The 20,125-nt window shown below is 50.5% G+C and overlaps 1 long non-coding RNA gene across 2 annotated transcripts; it reads left to right on the forward strand.

Moving 5' to 3' along the window:
• The first annotated feature begins 6,119 nt into the window (after positions 1-6,119).
• Positions 6,120-17,194, forward strand: LOC103190757. Of its 2 annotated transcripts, XR_489184.2 has the most exons (5): positions 6,120-6,276; positions 7,709-7,945; positions 10,168-10,344; positions 11,431-11,522; positions 17,118-17,194. It is a non-coding gene; the product is annotated as an uncharacterized LOC103190757 (long non-coding RNA). The 2 variants fall into 2 exon arrangements; XR_489183.2 differs by lacking the exon at positions 10,168-10,344.
• The last annotated feature ends 2,931 nt before the right edge of the window (positions 17,195-20,125 follow it).

Here is a 20,125-nt window from a genome sequence, read left to right on the forward strand (position 1 = left end):
TCACTGTCCCTCTCTCTCTTTCTCTCTGTGTCTCTCGCGCTCTCTCTCTCTCTCTCTCTGTGTCTCTTGCTCCCTGTACCTCTCTCTCTCTGTGCCTCTCTGTGTCTCTCCCTGTACCTCTCTCTCTCTGTGCCTCTCTGTGTCTCTCCCTGTACCTCTCTCTCTCTGTGCCTCTCTGTGTCTCTCCCTGTACCTCTCTCTCTCTCTGTGTCTCTCTGTGTGTGTCAGTTACGAACTCATTGGGTTTATTTAATTCCTTTCCAGTGAAGTGGACAATTTGCACCGAGTAAAGTTTCCCAAACATCCGTGAGGCGATTGACTGATTTTTATTTATTGTCTGCAGTTCCTACTGCTCGGGTCCTGACCCAACTGTACAGCGCTTTGGGACGTCCTCCTGACGTGAAAGGCGCTTTATAAATGCAATGTTGTTGTTGTTGTTGTTGAATGTGTTAGTGACTGAGTGAGTATATCAGTGACTGAGTCAGTGTCAGTGACTGAGTGTGTCAGTGACTGAGTGAGTGTGTCAGTGACTGAGTGAGTGTGTGTTAGTGACTGAGTGAGTGTGTGTTAGTGACTGAGTGAGTGTGTGTTAGTGACTGAGTGAGTGTATCAGTGACTGAGTGAGTGTGTCAGTGACTGAGTGAGTGTGTCAGTGACTGAGTGAGTGTGTGTTAGTGACTGAGTGAGTGTGTGTTAGTGACTGAGTGAGTGTGTGTTAGTGACTGAGTGAGTGTATCAGTGACTGAGTGAGTGTGTCAGTGACTGAGTGAGTGTGTCAGTGACTGAGTGAGTGTGTGTTAGTGACTGAGTGAGTGTGTGTTAGTGACTGAGTGAGTGTATCAGTGACTGAGTGAGTGTGTCAGTGACTGAGTGAGTGTGTCAGTGACTGAGTGAGTGTGTGTCAGTGACTGAGTGAGTGTGTCAGTGACTGAGTGAGTGTGTGTTAGTGACTGAGTGAGTGTGTCAGTGACTGAGTGAGTGTGTGTCAGTGACTGAGTGAGTGTGTGTTAGTGACTGAGTGAGTGTGTGTTAGTGACTGAGTGAGTGTATCAGTGACTGAGTGAGTGTGTCAGTGACTGAGTGAGTGTATCAGTGACTGAGTGAGTGTGTGTTAGTGACTGAGTGAGTGTGTGTTAGTGACTGAGTGAGTGTATCAGTGACTGAGTGAGTGTGTGTTAGTGACTGAGTGTGTGTGTCAGTGACACTGGTGAGGGCAGAGAGAGCAGTGGCAGTGGTGAGGGCAGAGAGAGCAGTGGCAGTGGTGAGGGCACATTCACTCTTTTGCTTGTAAATTAGTTTGTCTTAAACTGTCCTAAAAATCTCATTTCCCTCTCAGTCTGTGACGCAGCCGATGGGGACGTTCTCACAGATACACAAATATCCGGACGTCACTCTGACAGCAGAGGCCAATCATTGCTGTCAGCCCTGAGCTCCTGAGGGCAGGTGACAGACGCTGATTGGCAACACACAAATATTCATCAGATACATACACTGAGCTCAGCCTCTGCTCCCACTATTTGTTCTTTGTCAAACATGATTTGTCTGTTCCATAAATCTCCTTCTCGCTGCATTTCTTAATGAAATAAAATCTTTCCCCCCCACCCCCCAACAACGCTATTGTCCTTGACCTTAATGGCGAGCGAGTGGATTAATGATGTGATGGATGTGCCCAGGGCTGGTGCTGCCCCCGCACTGGGAAACAGGGCAAGAGCATCAGTTAAAAAAATGTGATGAAATGTTCCCTTCCACCTCACACGCCGGGGCTACTGTATGTGCTTACGTTTGCTGTGCAGCCCCTTACGTTTCACCCACAAAATATACAGTCAATTCACTTTACAGTACATTCTGTGAAGCGCTTTGAGTTGTCTTGATGACATGATAAGGCGCTGTATCAAAAGCAAGGATTATTATTACTCTCCCTGTGTGTGTGTGTGTTTCTACAAAGAGTTGGTGAGGATAACACTTAGTGAAGCGAGCTGTCGAGTGTCCAGGCTGGGGGTTGGGGTGGGGGAAGGGTTGTTGTCATTGGCTGGAGGCTGAGGGGGAGCGAGGGCAGGAGCTGGGCTGTTTGCATCGTAATGAATCACCGCTGTGACCAGGAACAAAGCTTTCAGGGCAGAGCGTAATGGGACTCCCATCCGCCCTGGCCTCAGAAACAGCAGCGCAGGCTGGCTGCCCCTGCACACCATCCCTCCACACGCCCAGGTCAGGCTTAGAGACACAGTAAAGCTCCAAAGTTATTCCAAAACACAAATTAAATGGCTTATCGACTTTGATGTGAGAAGGCCCTGTATGAGACGCAAGTGCTTTGTTTAACCCCTTTGCCCCAAATCATGCCTTAACCCCAGGGTGAAATATTGGGCAACAACAACAAAATTACATGTATATAGTGTCTTTCATGTTGGGAGGACGTCCCAAGGCACTGGACAGTCAATGTTTTGGACCCGACTTGGGTGTCAGGATTGGGGAGGGTGGAGGGCAGGGGGGAGAAGGAGGGTGACTGATAGCACGGTCGAAGAGGAGGGTCTTGAAAAAGGCAAGGGAGGCGAGGCGAGGTGGAGAGGGCAAGTTTCCTTACTCCACACACCTCTGTTTACCAGCAGTACGTAGTATCCCAGTTGTTAGTTGATTGGTGGATTACTTTTCTGGGGGTAATAAACCCTTCAAAAAATAACAGTAATGTGGTCACTCAATCCATGACTGTTTGTCAGGCATTGCTGTGTGCATTTGGCTGCCGCGTTTCGCCCACAAAATATACAACAACAACTTGCACTTATAAAGCACCCTCCACGCAGGGCAATGTCTCAGAGCTTAACAGTGGCGGAGCCTGACTCTGAGCCGGGGGAGGGGGCTGTAAGCACAGTCGAAGAGGCAGGTTTTCAAGTCCTGCCTGAACATCTTCCTCTTTGACTGTGCTTACAGCAACTTCCCCACCCCACTGTTACACACTCTGAGATGCTACCCTGCGTGGTTACCCAAAATACAGTCAATTCATTTTACAGTGTATCCTGGGAAGCACTTTGAGACGTCTCGAAGACATGATAAGACACTGTATCAAATGCAACGATTATTATTATAATGTAATACCCTCCCGGCCCCCCACCCTCCCTAATCCCAACCCCCAGTTCAGGTCCAAATCCCTGAGTGTCCAGCGCCTTGGGACATGCCCCGGACGTGAGTGGCGCTGGGTAACTGTCATCTTGTATTTTATGTTATTGCAATAGGAGATGCCAAGGCTCAGGTTCATGTCTTTCTGCTGGAGTTGATGCTTTCTGCTCTGATCCAATTTACTGCTGACAATTTGACGTATTTGCGGTGACTGGAGTATTGAAGAGAATTTGTGTGAAGCTTCCTACTGAAGTTGTCTTGACTAAAATGTCCTTGTGAGCAAGTGCCTTTCCTCCTCTCCATTCTTTGACGAGAGATGTTAATTGAGGCCAGGAAAAAAATCTTGCCAGAGAGAGAGAGCTTGACTGAGCACCGTGCTCAGTGCTGAGGCAGAGAATGTGCCCTTCAGCACGTTCTAGAAACATCAGTGCAGGTCAGCACTTTTGTCAACATTTCACTGCTCCTTACAACAGGGCATGGCTGACTGTCCTGCATGAAAGGCGCTAGATAAAGTTGTTGATGCTGTTGTTTTGTTTTACGCCAGAAATTAGGAACCTCGGAACATGGGAACAGGAGGAGTTCATTCAGCCCCTCAAGCTTGTTCTGCCATTTTATACCTCCGGCTCCGGTCTGCTCCACATCCCCCGCCCCAACGCCCGACCATCGGTGGCCTTCAGCCTCTCAGCCCGAGGCTCTGGAACTCCATCCCCAGTGCTTCGCCGCTTCCTCCCTTTCCTCCTTCAAGGCCGGTCTCAAGACCTTTCTCTTTGACCTTCAGCCTTCAGCTCCCTCTCGACTCTCTTCCCCTCCTCGCTCCCTCCCTTCCCTCCCCTCACCTGACCATTTCCCCCCTCCTCGCCCCTCCCTTCCCTCCTCACCCTGACCATTTCCCCCCTCCTCGCTCCTCCCCTCCCCCTGACCATTTCCCCCCTCCTCGCTCCCTCCTTCCCTCCCCTCCCCTGACCATTTCCCCCCTCCTCGCTCCCCTCCTTCCCTCCCCCACCCTGACCATTTCCCCCTCCTCGCTCCCTCCCCTCCCCTGACCATTTCCCCCTCCTCGCTCCCTCCCTTCCCTCCCCTCCCCCTGACATTTCCCCCCTCCTCGCTCCCTCCCTTCCCTCCCCTCACCCTGACCATTCCTCCCCTCCTCGCTCCCTCCCTTCCCTCCCCTCACCCTGACCATTTCCCCCCTCCTCGCTCCTCCCTTCCCTCCCCTCACCCTGACCATTTCCCCCTCCTCGCTCCTCTCCCTCCCCCTGACCATTTCCCCCTCCCTCCCTCCCTCCCCTCCCCTGACCATTTCCCCTCCTCGCTCCCTCCTTCCCTCCCCTCCCCTGACCATTTCCCCCCTCCTCGCTCCCTCCCTTCCCTCCCCTCACCTGACCATTTCCCTCCTCGCTCCCTCCCTTCCCTCCCCTCACCCTGACCATTTCCCCAATGCTCGGGTCATGACCCAACTGTGCAGCGCTTTATAAATGGAATCTTGTTGTTGTTGTTGAGCAACAGCACCGCCCCACCCCCGTGAGGAGCTGTGCCCCCCCCCCGAGGCGCTGTGCCTCCCCCACCGAGGCGCTGTGCCCCCCCCCGAGGCTCTGTGCCCCCCCCGAGGCGCTGTGCCCCCCCCGAGGCGCTGTGCCCCCCCCGAGGCGCTGTGCCCCCCCGAGGCGCTGTGCCCCCCCGAGGCGCTGTGCCTCCCCCGAGGAGCTGTGCCCCCCCCGAGGAGCTGTGCCCCCCCCGAGGAGCTGTGCCCCCCCCGAGGAGCTGTGCCCCCCCCGAGGAGCTGTGCCCCAAATGAGTGTTTTGATGGTCGGTGGTTGTGGAGTGAAGTGACTGCTCTGAGCTGGGGGGAGGGGGGGCTCCTCATCGCCCTCTGGTGGGGTGGGGTCCGGGACCGGGTGTGACCCCACGCTCAGTCCGCCGCCCCGGGGGCAACTGGGACCAATGACTTCTTCATCAAAGGTCAAATGTGACTGCCGAGGAGAGAAAGTGGGGAGACCGAGAGCGCCGTGTGCACACGGTGCCACCCGGTGACTGGCATCAAGTTGGTATTGAGGGGGCGACACACATGTGTCCTGACATGTTTATTTGCGTGTCTGTGGTGTGGCTGACGTTACGTGTTACGTGTTAGAAGGCGGTGGGTTAAACACCTAATCAATTCCACACTTAAACTATCCACAATCCACTCCCGGGATATACACTGAACAATCAGGAAAGAGAAAGAAAAGCAGGAAAAAGAGTTGTGAGATAAGATGGAGTAGATTCCAGTGAAGGGGAAAGGACAAAGGGTCTCGGGTGGATGGGTGGAGTCTGTCCCCATGGAGTCTTCCCTTACGGCTGCCAAATGCCCTGCAGTCATTCGTGCCATTGTGTCGCTCACGTTAATGTACTAAACATTAGTTATCTCACAGCCTCTATTGCTGTCAGCAGTGAGGGAAGGACCTGTGCCAGTGACCAGCGCGTACTCAGTGACTGATGGCCTGAGCTCACACTCTCTTCTCTAATAAGTAGGAACCCGGTTGTTAGTCAATTGGTGGATCGCTTTCCGGGGATAATAATCCCTCAAAAAAATAATCATCTGTTCACTCAACCCATGACTGTGTGTGGGACGCTGCTGTGCACAATTGGCTGTCGCATTTCACCCACAAAATACAGTCAGTTCACTTTACAGTGTATCCTGTGAAGCGATTTGAGCCGTCTTGAAGATGTGATAAGGCGCTGTATCAAATGCAAGGAATGTTATATTATAAGAACATTAAACATTCACAGGTGATCTGAGGCTCACAAACGTTTCAATGATGACTCGAGGCCACACTGATCTCCCTCTCGGGGACATTCCCTCCGTTGGTGAGAAGCGAGAATTGCTTTTGGGATCACAAACTCAGATCACATTCACCTTTTCAGAATCTATTTGAAATGTGAATCACCCTCAGGCTGACACCAAGGGTGAGGCACATCATTGCGAAAATGCACCACAGAAATGGGTGGGATAGTGAGAGAGCCGGGGGGGGGGGGGGAGAGCGCTGGTGCTGGGCAGCTGATAGGATCAAGTCCATCTGTGCCTGATGCTTTCTGCTTGCATGTGGCAGGTAGATCTTCAAGTAAACATATCTACAGGATGATGCAGGAACTGACAGGGACTGATATGGGAATATCTGCATTGAGAGCCAAGTAAGTCGGTGACTGAGTGAAGGGAGAATGCAGGTGTGCAAGTGTGTATTCACGTGCGAATAAGTGTGGTGTGTGTATGTCTGTGTGTGTGCACCTCCTCTCTACCACCACTATAACCCACATGAAACTGACCACCTGCTCTCTCGACCACATCCCTATATCCCAGCTCCACCTCCCTGCCCCCCCCTCACAGACACCATAAACCTCTCCATGTCCACTGGCACCATTCCCACCCCTTTAAAAACAGCTGTCATCACTCCTTTCCTTAAAAAATCCTCCCTGAACCCATTCCTGCTCTCAAACTACCGCATCATCTACAACCTCCCTTTACTTTCCAAGAATCTGGAACCAGTCGTTGCTTCCCAGCTTCGCTCCTTCCTCTCCCGCTACTCTCTTCTCGAACCGCTCCAATCAGGTTTCCGTGCCGTCCACAGCACAGAAACAGCCCTGGTCAAAGTGACAAATGACATCCTGTCCATCTGCGACCAGGGTTCCTCGTCCTTCATGGTTCTGTCCTCGAATGGTTCAGATTGTACCTCTCACACAGTCTCCACTTCATCTCCACAAACCCCCTCTGCCCTCCACCTTCCCTGATCCTAACCCCCCCCCATCCCCCTGGGTCCTAATCTCCAAGTCCTTCCGACATGAAAGGCGCTTTACAAATGTAATTTTGTATTGTATCTGTGTGTGGTGTGAGTCTGTGTGTGTATCTGTGTATCTGTGTCTGTGTGAGTGAGTGTGTGTGTCTGTGAGTGTGTCTGGTTGTGTGTGAGTGTGTGTGGTGTCAGTAACTAGATGTAGCAGTGTGTCCATGTGTCAAACACCTGATATTCAAACAGTGAAGTTTCCTATAGAGAGAACTCGTGATGTTGGAGCTGTTTCTTGTCTCTTTGATCTTGGTTTGTAGTTCAGAGAGATCAGGAAGTCAGCGAATGTGTGAAAATGAAAGGTAGAGAGAGATAATAATAATAATAATAATCCTTCATTTGATATAGCGCTTTTCACGTCGGGAGGACGTCCCAAAGCGCTTCAGAGAATATACTGTAAAGTGATTGACTGTATATTTGTGGGCGAACGCGGCAGCCAATTGCGCACAGCAATGTCCCACAAACAGTCGTGGGTTGAAATGACCAATTTATTATTGTTTTGGTTTTGGAGGGATTATTATTAGGCTCTGTGTGGAGTAAGGAAACTTGCCCGAGGTTTCGCCCTCTGCCTGGGATTGAAATCAGGTCTCTCACTTGCAAAGCGAGTGCTCTAACCACTGAGCTACAGGAGATGGAGCGTATCAGAGTAAAATGAGAGATAAATGCTAACACTGCGAAGCATGGAAGGGACAGCATCTGGGCAGGATTTTTGTTGCTGGTCAACACAGAGGCTTGAAATTCTTCCTAAGTTTAGCTGTGACACTCTGTCTGTCTCACAATCTCAGGTGGCAGAAGATTGTGACAAATTCTTCAGTTTGGTCTCTGTAGTTTCTTAAAAAGAAAGTGGATGATCTCTCACCGATGTCTCGGAGTAAGGAGAGGATTCTGGAGCTGCCATATCATAATACGGAGTCTGGAGCGGTGTCTTCTGTAACTCCTCCTCCTCCTCCTTCGCACTGTCCAGGTGGACCACCTGAGCACAAGCAGATCCCGATCAAGAGAGAACAAACCATATAAAAGCGGTGAGGTGTGAGTTGTTGTTGAGTGACACTTGTGTGTGTGTGTGTGTGTGTGTGGTGCCGGTGCGCTTGCTGGGGAACGTCCCACAAACAGCCGTGACGTGAATGACAATTGTATCAGGGGGATTGTCAGCCAGGACACCGGGAGAGAGAGAGAAACTCCCATTTCTTTTTGAATAGCTCTGTGGGAATCTTTATTGTCCAGTTGAACAGACAGAGCTGGGACATAGCGCATACACTGCTCAGACCATGAGTTCAACGTTCCTGACACCACAACCTTCTGACTCAGAGACAAGAGTCCTGTTAACTGAGCCAAGATTTTAAGACAACAGAGCTCCACAGGCTAAGACTTCGGTGTTCTGTTCGACCCTGAGCTGTCCTTTCTTCCTCATATCAGCGCCACAACTGGCACCGCCTTCCATCACCTCCAAAACATCGCCAGACTACGGCACTACCTCACCCCTCACGCGGCTGAAACTCTGGTCCACACCTTTATCACCTCAAGGCCGGACTATGGGACCTCTCTCCTCGTCGGCCTTCTCCGGCCCTCCCTCCACACTGCAGGTCATTCAGAACTCTGCAGCTCGTGTACTGTCCCGCACCAGACACCGCGCCCACATCACTCCCACCCTCACCCTCACTCTCACCCTCACCCTCGCTCGCCTCCACTGCTCCCCATCCCCCAGAGGATCGAATTTAAGATCCTCATCCTCACCTACAAGGCCATTCACGGCCTCGCTCCCTCCGACCTCTCCGACCTACTATCCCCTACCTACCTGCCCGTACCCTCCGTTCCTCTGGCTCCGGTCTGCTCCACATCCCCGCCCCCCAACGCCCTACCATCGGTGGTCGGGCCTTCAGCCTCTCAGCCCCGAGGCTCTGGAACTCCATCCCCAGTGCCTTCGCCGCTTCCTCCCTTTCCTCCTTCAAGGCCGGTCTCAAGACCTTTCTCTTTGACCTTCAGCCTTCAGCTCCTCTCGACTCTCTACCCCCTCCTCGCTCTGTCCCTTCCCTCCCCTCACCCTGACCATTTCCCCCCTCCTCGCTCCCTCCCTTCCCTCCCCTCACCCTGACCATTTCCCCCCTCCTCGCTCCCTCCCTTCCCTCCCCTCACCCTGACCATTTCCCCCCTGCTCGGGTCCTGAACCACCTTGGGACGTCCACCCAACGTGAAAGGCACTCTATAAATGAAATCTTGTTGTTGTTGTTGTAAGACCAGCTGCAATTGAGGGAAGGAGATGAAACGCCTGTGGTAAAGTATGAGCTGATGTCAAGTGGTCTCCAGTGACGGTGGCATCGATTTCAGGCCAATTAATCCTATTACCAGCTATTACCATTCCCTACCTCTGCTTTAGCTCAGACACTGACTGGCAATTTACTGCAATTCACAGACATAATTTAATTCTATAAACTACAGCAATTACATCTGATCTAATCTGGGCTGCTCGCCTCACACAGTCTCCTCCCCCAGCGAGCAGCACACGGAAAAGCAAAGACTAATAATAATCAACCAAAATATATCAGACTCTGTTTCCGAAGATCAGGCTTCCTTCAGTCATCCATCCCTCGGCTGCAGATCAGCATCAATAATGCAAATCCCCACAGACGCCTGGGAGCACAGAAAGCCACGTCTATTAATTACCAGCGAGAGAGACTCCTGATCAATCTCAATCACTCGTCCCAAACGGATAGTGCTCAGAGGCTAGGGAGAAACACACTGTTTAAAATAGATTTTTGTCCAATCTTCCTCTCTGTTTATCCAGCATCTCTCTCCCAGCATCTCCCAGTCTGTGACCGTCTCAGACTCGGTCACGGTCTATCTCGGCTGCTGTCGGCCTACAAAATATAGTCACTAAAAAATCCTGTGAAATACTTTTGAGAAATTTCTTCATTCAACCAACAACTGTTTGTGGGACACTATGCAATTTCCTTGTGCGCAATTGGCTTCTGCGTCTTGCCCACAAAATACACAGTCACTACACTTTACAGTATATTCTGTGAAGCGCTTTGAGACGTCTCGAAGACATGATGAGGTGCTGTATCAAATGCAAGGATTATTATTAGTATCTCAATCTGTCTCTTCGCCTCATACTATCCTCTCTTTCTCGCCACTGCTTTTCCGTGTGCTGCTCGCTGGGGGAGGAGACTGTGTGAGGCGAGCAGCCCAGATTAGATCAGATGTAATTGCTGTAGTTTATATCCTCTCTTTCTCTGTATTCACTCAGAAATGGTGAATACAGAAATGTGTCTCTGTGTGGCGTTGGGGGTCAGAGCAGACACCAGGAAGAGCTGACTCAGGGAGCCGTTTGATGATTTGCTCCAGTTCCTTCATTGGAATCAGTTTCCTGACAGAACAAAAGCATTTCCTCTCTGTGTCTGGAAAGATCGCCCATTTCCTGAAGGTATCTGGCAGAAGTGGCTTCCATTGGACATGGGACAAAATGCACAGCTGTGTGGAGGCCGGGGGGGAGGGGGCGGTGTGGAGACCTAGTACAGAAACACTGACAGGTTCTGGCACTGCTCTTTATGCATCAATGAATGTCCTGGTCCCCAGCACTGTAACACAGTAACAGGCACCTTAGTAAGACAGCATCTCATGTCTCTTATTTCTTTAAACTTCTGTGACACTTTCTAGTCCGTTTCCTGAGCCAATATTCCAGGGCACTCACTGCTGAAGGCAGACCAGTCACTGGGGGCAGGAAATCCTCCCCCTCAGCTCCTGTTAACCCTGCAACAACAACTTGGATTTATGTAGCGCCCTCCACGCTGGACGGCGTCTCAGAGCGCTTCACAGTTTAGGATCCCAGGACCGAGCCAGGAGGAGGGGAGGAGCTGGGGGAGGAGCCAGGGGAGGGGGAGGAGTCGGGGGAGGAGCTGGGGGAGGGGAGGAGCCAGGCATGGAGCTGGGGGAGGGGAGGAGCTGGAGAGGGGGAGAAGCCGGGGAGGGGGAGGAGCTGGGGGAGGAGCCGGGGAGGGGGAGAAGCCGGGGGAGGGGGAGGAGCCGGGGGAGGAGCCATGGGGAGGGGGAGGAGCCGGGGGGGGGAGGAGCTGGGGAGGAGCCGGGGGAAGGGGAGGAGCTGGGGCAGGAGCTGGGGAGGGGGAGGAGCCGGGGGAGGTGGGGGGAAGGTGACCAAAGGCGCGGTCGAAAAGAAAGGTCTTCAGCAGCCAAAGCTGTAATGGGTCGGGTGGTCCAAGGTGGACAAACAGCGGGAAAGCGTGTCAGACAGTGGCATCAATGACAAGTTGTGTGGGTTTAGTTGGTTAGACGCCAACAATTGCCCCATCGCACACTCTGGGGTCCCCAAGCCTTGGCTCTTGCCAACCTGCGCCTAATACTTTCCGGAATTGGGTAAGTGGGGTGTATCCCTCCAGGGAGAGAGTGCGCACTCCATTCCAATATATATCTCTGAAATGTCTATGTGTAGGTGGGATACATGGAACTCTGTTGGCTTTGGATGGATCTTAAACACTTGCATCTCTGTCTCCAGGCTATCATATGCAGGAGGGAAACGGATAAGGAGTGGCTGCAGTCTCTGGTCTGGTTCAGAAGTTTCTTCAAGATCAGAAATCCTCAATTCCGGTGAGTCACGCCAACACAGCCCCCCCCCCCCATACACACACACACACACACACACACATTACCAGCACTGTATGGTGTCCAGAGTTTGCATTCCATACACAAACCTTCGCGGAAATTCCTGTGTGAAATATCCTGTGCTCCTATTTAAATGAATCAGCAGCTGTGAGATTTGCTCAATGTCTGGGGCGGCCTCTGAAGGGAACATTTCCCTGGAACAATATTGTTCCATTAATCCGGCAAACATTAGGATGAGAGAGTTTGCGATGCCTGGCTGCGCTCTCGCTCTCTTGCTCTCTCTCTCATTCTCTCTTTGCTGCTGCTCTTTATTTATCACTCATTGATGCTTTCTCTCCGGCTCAAGGAATATTGTTTTCATGATTTATTCTGTTATTTTATTGTTTCACATTCACAGTTTGGTTTCATTTCTTCGCCTCAGTTTTTTACCGGCTTCACCCGCCCAGGTTAGCGAAATGTCAGGTTTCAGTCACACCACAAACCCCACACCTGACACAGCACCTACAGCATCAAAGCCCGAGGTCCAAGGCCATTTAGGAGTGAAATCAGGAAGTATTTTTTTTACACAAAAGGGAGTGGAAATCTGGAACTCTCTCCCTCCCCAAAAGGCTGTGGATGCTGGATCCATTCACATTTTCAAGACTGAAGGGGACAGATTTCTGTTAGGTCAGGTTATCAAAGGATATAATAATAATCCTTGCATTTGATACAGCACCTTATCATGTCTTTGAGACGTCTCAAAGTGCTTCACAGGATCTACTGTAAAGTGAATTGACTGTGTGTTTTGTGGGCGAAACGTGGCAGCCAATTGCACACAGCAGTATCCCACAGACAGATCTTGAACTGGATTCTCTGAAGGATAGGGAGCCAATGGAGTTATAATAATAATAATAATAATAATCCTTGCATTTGATATAGCGCTTTTCACGTCGGGAGGACGTCCCAAAGCGCTTCACAGAACACACTGTAAAGTGAATTGACTGTATATTTGTGGGCGAACGCGGCAGCCAATTGCACACAGCAATGTCCCACAAACAGTGGTAGATTGAAAATGACCAATTTTATTATTGTTTTTTGTTTTTTTGGAGGGACTATTATTAGGCTCTGTGTGGAGTAAGGAAACTTGCCCGAGGTTTGGCCCTCTGCCTGGAATTGAACTCAGGTCTCTCGCTTGCAAAGCGAGTGCTCTAACCACTGAGCTACAGGACTCCAGGAGTTGGGCAAGAGTCGGGGAGATGATGTATCCCACAGACAATCGTGGATTGAGCGACTAAATTATTATTATTAATTTATTTTTTGAAGGGAGTATTACCCCCGGAAAGCGATCAGCCAATTGACTAACAAATGGGTTCCTACTTACTGCTGGTAAACAACAACAAGATTATATTTGTATATGCCTTTCATATTGGGAGGACATCCCAAGGTGCTAGTCAGTGTACAGTGGAAAGGGGATGGTCGATGGCATGGTCGAAGAGGACGGTTTTGAGGCGAGACTTGAAGGAGGCTACGGAGGGGGTGAGGGAGTGATTGGGGAATGGAATTCCAGAGGTTGGGGACAGAGTGGCTGAAGGCTCTCCTGCCAATGGTGGGGCGGGTGGGACGGGGGCGTGGAGCAGCCAGAGCTGGCTGAGCGGAGGGAGCGGGCAGGTTGGTAGGGGGTTAGGAGGTCGCAGAGGTAGGGTGGGGCGAGGCCATGGAGGGCTTTGAAGATGAGGATCAGGATCTTGAACTGGATTCTCTGAAGGATAGGGAGCCAATGGAGTTGGGCGAGAGTGGGGGAGATGGGGTCACGGAGTTTGGTGCGGGAGAGGACACGGGCTTCAGAGTTCTGGATTATCTGCAGCTGTGGAGGGAGGGGTTGGGAAGGCCGACACCAGGGCGTTTGCATAGTCGAGCCGGAGGTGATGAAGGCATGAACAAGAGTTTCAGTGGCCTGAGGGGTGAGGTAGTGGCGGAGTTGGGCGATGTTACGGAGGTGAGGGAAGGCAGAGCGGGTAATGGTTTGGATGTGGGGAAGAAAAGACAGTTGAGGGTCAAACAAGACATCTCGGTTCCTGACTGGTTGGTGAGTTGTAGTGTCTAACCATGGAGGTTGATGCTGCCGGAGCCTGAGGTGCGGAGGCGCTGGCGCGAGCCAATCTGGAGGGCCTCAGTCTTGTTCACATCCAACTGTTGGAAATTTGCCCTCATCCAGAGGTGTGTGGAGTAAGGAAACTTGCCAAACGGGATATAGGGCAAGTGTGGGTAATTGGAGTTGAGATGCAGATCAGTCATGCTATTATTGAATGGCGGAACAGGCCTGAGCGGTTGAATGGCCTCCTCCTGTTCCCATATGTTCCTATGCCTGGAGCTTTCTCTACCTGAATGTCATCCGCTGTCAGATGACTCTTCATCTCCATCTTCTTCTTGGGTGGTGGGGGTTTATGGGATGGCGGGAGATCAATGCTGTTTGGATTAAAAAATAGAAACATGTCAGTTTCTGCTCCGACAGATGCTGATGCTATTTCACATTATTTGTTAATGTTTATAACATGGTTTCACTGAGTGTGACAGAGCGAGAGGGACCGAGAGAGTGAGAGAGAAAGTGAGAGAGAGAGAGAGAGAGAAAGAGAGAGTTAAAGGGAGAGACAGAAAGAGAGAAAGGGAGAGGGAGAGACAGTGAGAGAGCAGGCAGAGAGAGAAAGAGAGAGAGAAACTGTCCTGATTCAGTGTTGTTTAAGGGTTTCCATTCATCACTGGAGGAGTAAGTTCCAGAGCAGACAAGCTGACTCTGCAGTAAATTGGCATATGGTAAGATGTCCCTCGCCTCCACCCAGCTCTGATCCTGTCAGACACCCTGGGCCCTGGTCAGTGTCCAAACCCCCGCGCTCTCCCCATAGCCCTGATCAACCCCACTCCCCCACCCTCTCCCCATAGCCCTGATCAACCCCACTCCCCCGTGCTCTCCCCATAGCCCTGATCAACCCCACTCCCCCGTGCTCTCCCCATAGCCCTGATCAATCCCACTCACCGACCCTCTCCCCATAGCCCTGCAAACATGTCCTCCCCAAATAATTATCTGCTTTTCTCTTAAAAATTATTGAATCGGCTTCCACCAGCCTTTCAGGCAATGCATTTCAGATCCCAACAACTCGCTGTGTGAAAACATTTCTCCTCACCTTCCCTCTGTTTCTTTTATCAACTATTTTAAATCGGTGTCCTCGGGTTCCCGACCCACCCGCCAGTGAAATAGTTTCTCCTTCTTCACTCTATCGAATCCCCTCATAATTTTGAAAACTTCTATCAAGTCTCCTCTTAACCTTCTCTGCTCCAAGGAGAACAATCTGAGCTTCTCTCACCTCTCCTGATAACTGAAGGCGCTGACAACATCAGCATCCAAGGCCGCACTCTCCACCTCTCAAAGCCATCAGGAACCTCGGGGTTCTGTTCGACCCTGAGCTGTCCTTTCTCCCTCATATCTGCGCCACAACTGGCACCGCCTTCCATCACCTCCGGAATGTCGCCAGACTACGGCACTACCTCACCCCTCACGCGGCTGAAACTCTGGTCCACACCTTTATCACCTCAAGGCTGGACTATGGGAACTCTCTCCTCGTCGGCCTTCCCGGCCCTCCCTCCACACTGCAGGTCATTCAGAACTCTGCAGCTCGTGTACTGTCCCGCACCAGACACCGCGACCACATCACTCCCACCCTCACCCTCGCCCTCACCCTCGCCCTCGCCCGCCTCCACTGGCTCCCCATCCCCCAGAGGATCGAATTCAAGATCCTCATCCTCACCTACAAGGCCATTCACGGCCTCGCTCCCTCCTACCTCTCTGACCTACTATCCCCCTACCTACCGGCCCGTACCTCCGTTCCTCTGGCTCCGGTCTGCTCCACACCCCCCGCCCCAACCGCCCTACCATCGGTGGCCTTCAGCCTCTCAGCCCCGAGGCTCTGGAACTCCATCCCCAGTGCCTTCGCTGCTTCCTCCCTTTCCTCCTTCAAGGCCGGTCTCAAGACCTTTCTCTTTGACCTTCAGCCTTCAGCTCCCCTCTCGACTCTCTACACCCTCCTCACTCCCTCCCTTCCCTCCCCTCACCCTGACCATTTCCCCCCTCCTCGCTCCCTCCCTCCCCTCACCCTGACCATTTCCCCCCTCCTCGCTCCCTCCCTTCCCTCCCCTCACCCTGACCATTTCCCCCTCCTCGCTCCCTCCCTTCCCTCCCCTCACCCTGACCATTTCCCCCCAATGCTCGGGTCCTGACCCAACTGTACAGCGCCTTGGGACGTCCTCCCGACGTGAAAGGCGCTCAATAAATGGAATCTTGTTGTTGTTGTTGAATTGTTCATTCCTGGTACCATCCTGGTCAATCTCCTTTGTACTCTCTCCAATGTCTTGACATCCTTCCTAAAGTGTGGGCTCCAGAACTGAACCCAGTCTCTCGCTGAGGCCTAACCAGTGTTTTTTAAAGGTTCAGTGTAAGTTCCTGACTTTTGTATTCTATGCTCCTATTTATAAAGCCTAGTGTCCTGTATGCTTATTTAACAGCTTTATCTGCCTGTCCGGCCACCTCCAAACATTTACTTATATGACCCCCCGGTCTCTCTGTTCCTTCACCCACATTAAGATTGTACCATCAGCTTATATTGCCTCTCCTCATTCTTCCTCCCAAAGTGCATCACATTGCAGTTCTCCACATTAAACTTCATCTGCCCCGTGTCTGCCCATGTTACCAGTCTGTCTATGTCCTCTTGCAGTCTGATAATAATAATAATAATAATAATCCATGCATTTGATATAGCGCTTTTCACGTCGGGAGGACGTCCCAAAGCGCTTCACAGAACACACTGTAAAGTGAATTGACTGTATATTTGTGGGCGAACGCGGCAGCCAATGGCGCACAGCAATGTCCCACAAACAGTCGTAGATTGAAAATGACCAATTTATTATTGTTTTGGGTTTTGGAGGGATATTATTAGGCTCTGTGTGGAGTAAGGAAACTTGCCCAAGGTTTCGCCCTCTGCCTGGAATTGAACTCAGGTCTCTCACTTGCAAAGCGAGTGCTCTAACCACTGAGCTACAGGACTCCACGGATACTATCTCCCTCACTATTTACTACTTTTCCTAGTTTAATATCATGCTCAAACTTAGAAATTGTCCTCCCTATACCCAAGTCCAGGTCATTTATATAGATCAAAAACAGCAGTGGTCCCAGTACTGCCCCCTGGGGGTCACCACTGTACACTTCCCTCCAGTCAGAAAAACAGCCGTTCACCATCACTCTCTGCTCTCTGTCTCCCATTCAGTTCTGTATCCGCTGCCACTGTCCTTTTAATATCGGGGCTTCTATTTTGCTGCAAGTCTCTTATGTGGCACTTTATCAAACGCCTTCTGAAAATCCACATAAACTACATCAACTGCACTACCTTCATCCACCCTCTCCGTTACTTTATCAAACAACTTTTGCCAGGTTTGTTAGACATGATTTGCCTTTAACAAATCTGTGTTGGCTATCCTTTATTAACGCATATTTTTCTAAGTGAAAATTTATTTTGTCCCGGATTATAGTGTCTATTAATTTGTTCTGGATTCTAGAACTTCCAGGAATGAGGGTAACGATACTCACAGGTCATTGTCTGTGTCCGTGCGGTTCTTCTGTTGCCGGCGGTAGATGAAGAAGACGGTGACGACGGCGCTGATGATAATGAGTGCGGCGATGATGCCTCCCAGGATCCCGATCACACTCCCAGGGGCTCCCTGTGGCAGTGGCTTATCTACACACAGGAAGAAAAGCAACGTTAGTAGCTTGTGTCAGGATCGTCCAGTGATGAACCTTTGTACTATAGCCTCAGACTGGGATAGGCCGCAGTCTGTCTGAAGCCGAGGCCTAGTGCTCTCAGGTGGGACGCTCCTGTCCTTGCGTTGCTGTCTCTCAGCTGAGCCTGGCTGTACTGCGGGGTGGGGGCTGCTGTATTGATGTCAGATTCCACGTCATCAATCAGTGAGCCAACCAGTGGCCTGAGCTGCATTGAAAGCCAGCCACGCGCATGTTCATTCCCATCCATCAATCTCCTGTTATATGAACTTGGATTGTGGGTAAACTGCTGTTATAAGGCGATTGCGGCATGTGCTCGGACTCAGTGAGTCTCCGGCTTAAAACCGAAGCCATCATGTTCGGGTCTCACCTCTCGCTCAGACCCCAGTTTCCCTGAGACTGTGTTAGGAGCACCTAGAGACCCACTGAGTAAATACCCCTCTCCACCCCCTGCAAGTACTGCCTGGCGCTGCCATTGAATCTAATTATGAAAGCAGATTCCTTTTTTCCACCTTTCATCTCAATTGAACATTAATATGCTTTAATTGGCAACAGTCCTGATTAGGCCAGAACGCGACAAAAAAAGACAGAAATTTATACTAAAAACACTCTAATTAGCTGCTGCTTGTGCAGGCGAGACCTAGTTTTCAGACCAGGAGCAGATCATCCCAATTTATAATCCAATTAACACATGCCTTACATTAAGCAACAATATGTAAATGAAACAAAGAACACAATTCCCTCGGAATCCCAATGAGTGTCTCGCTCTGTCACCAGCAGCCAACCCTGGATTGAGCTCAGAGGCTGAGCCATAAGAAAATACAAATTTCTCGATAAACAAGAACAAGGTCAACCTTCCACCATCCTGGCAGTTACTTGATATATCGTGTCCCAAACTATATATTGTAGCCAGGTTTGCATCCAGCCCCCAAGGTGGGGACGGGGGAACGACGACAGACTGGTGTAACACAGGATATGAATCACTTAATCAACAATCCTCCAAATAAAACTGGTCGCTCACTTCACAGCTGTTTGTGGGATGTTGCTGTGTACAAATTGTCTGTCGCGTTCGTCTACAAAAATGGACACTTTACAGAAAGTCCTGTGAGCAATTTGAGACGTCCTCCTGGTGTGAAAGGATCTAAGGTAAATTCCGGATAACACGTCAATCACGAAAGGAGCTCCGTGATGAGTTAGCAGGAGTGGCGAATTAGGTAGAGGTCTTCCCAGGCTACAGGGGGACACTATGACTGGTGAGGGAGCTTGGGAGAAGTTGGGTGCCCTTTGCAGATGCATCGCAGAGGCTTCTGGTCTATCATGGCCGCCCACCCTGACCTGTCATAGCCTCTGCCAAAGGAACAAACCACTTCCCCAAATCAGAGAAGCAGAGGGCATGGGCAGGAGATAGGAATAGAGAAGATGGGGAGGGAGGGAGTCAGTGAATGGTTAAGAACAGGATGAAGATCTTAAAGTCAGTTCCCTGGGGTAGGAGGAACCAGTGGAGCCTGAAGAGGAAGGATGCCTGAAGCTTTGTGCTGGAGGGCAGATGGGTTTGGAGCAGAGAGCAGCTACACAGTCTCTATGTACAGAGACCGACCACAATGTCACCCGACACCAACATGGGAGGTGCTGCGACAGCTGCTTGTGAGCAGCTCTGTGCTGAGGCACATCTTGTATCCGTGTCGCTGCAGATCACGTTGCTGGAGTCACTCACTCTAACATTCATTCTCTGTCGCTCTTCCCCTCACACTTGGGGGAGTGTGAACAGTGAGTAAACAGCATTACATGGAGCAGCTGCAGTCTGTGTAATAGGATCAAGATGTAAAACCGATTGCATAATTGGAACAAAATCTTTTCATAAATGAAGCTGCTTTCTCGCAAGTCCTATCAAGCAAAGCTATTCATCTCAATTTAGCAACAATCTGCCACACTGGTCTCTGCAGGCTCAGCTGGGCTGTTTAACATATTATTTAAGACTAAATTTTCAATGATCCTTTCACACCTGAGCCCTGAATTCCCTCGCGATCCTGGACTGAAAGACTATTGACATAAGAGTGTGCAGAATGATGCAAAATTTTGTTTTAATTTGGAAACCAGTTCTTAAAAGGCCTAATCCTAAATAAACTCCCAAATTACACTGAATTTAACTATTTACAGAATTTCTGCACATTCTTAACATTTTAAGACATTGAAGTGAAGGCTGAGGTGAGAGATTTCAGGGAGTGGCTAAGCCACGATGCTGGACGCACGACAATCACCTTATCATCTCTCATATTGTACAATAATATGATAATAATACACCTAGCAATGCAGGATGTGTGCATGAAGCCGAGAAGGGAATCTGATCCTATTGTTTATCTCCCACTGATAACAACAACAAAATTACATTTGTATAGCACCTTTCACATCGGGAATGTGTGAGTCAGTCGTCTGCACTGTGATTAATTACAGAAAGCTCCTCTCAGTGAAGTTATTGATCATTTATACATTGACCTCACAGACAGTGCTATTACTGGCTGCGTTATAAACTATGTGGCCACACAAGGTCTGCACTAAACAGCGGTGAGGAATTCCTGAGGCAGCGATACATCTATAATAAATATCAAATGGACAAATGACATAGAATTCACTCCAAAGGCAGAGTTGGGATCCCAGGTGTAGCTGCGCTACAGGCTGCTCATGTGGCACCCATCAGGCTAATGCAAAAACTTACCATCTTTTTAAATTATGCCAAAACTTTGGAAGGGGTTGACTTATAAGATGTTTATTTCGCCATGCACGGTTTGAA

Source organism: Callorhinchus milii, unplaced genomic scaffold, assembly GCF_018977255.1.
Source record: "Callorhinchus milii isolate IMCB2004 unplaced genomic scaffold, IMCB_Cmil_1.0 Scaffold25, whole genome shotgun sequence".
In the NCBI taxonomy this organism is placed as follows: domain Eukaryota; kingdom Metazoa; phylum Chordata; class Chondrichthyes; order Chimaeriformes; family Callorhinchidae; genus Callorhinchus; species Callorhinchus milii.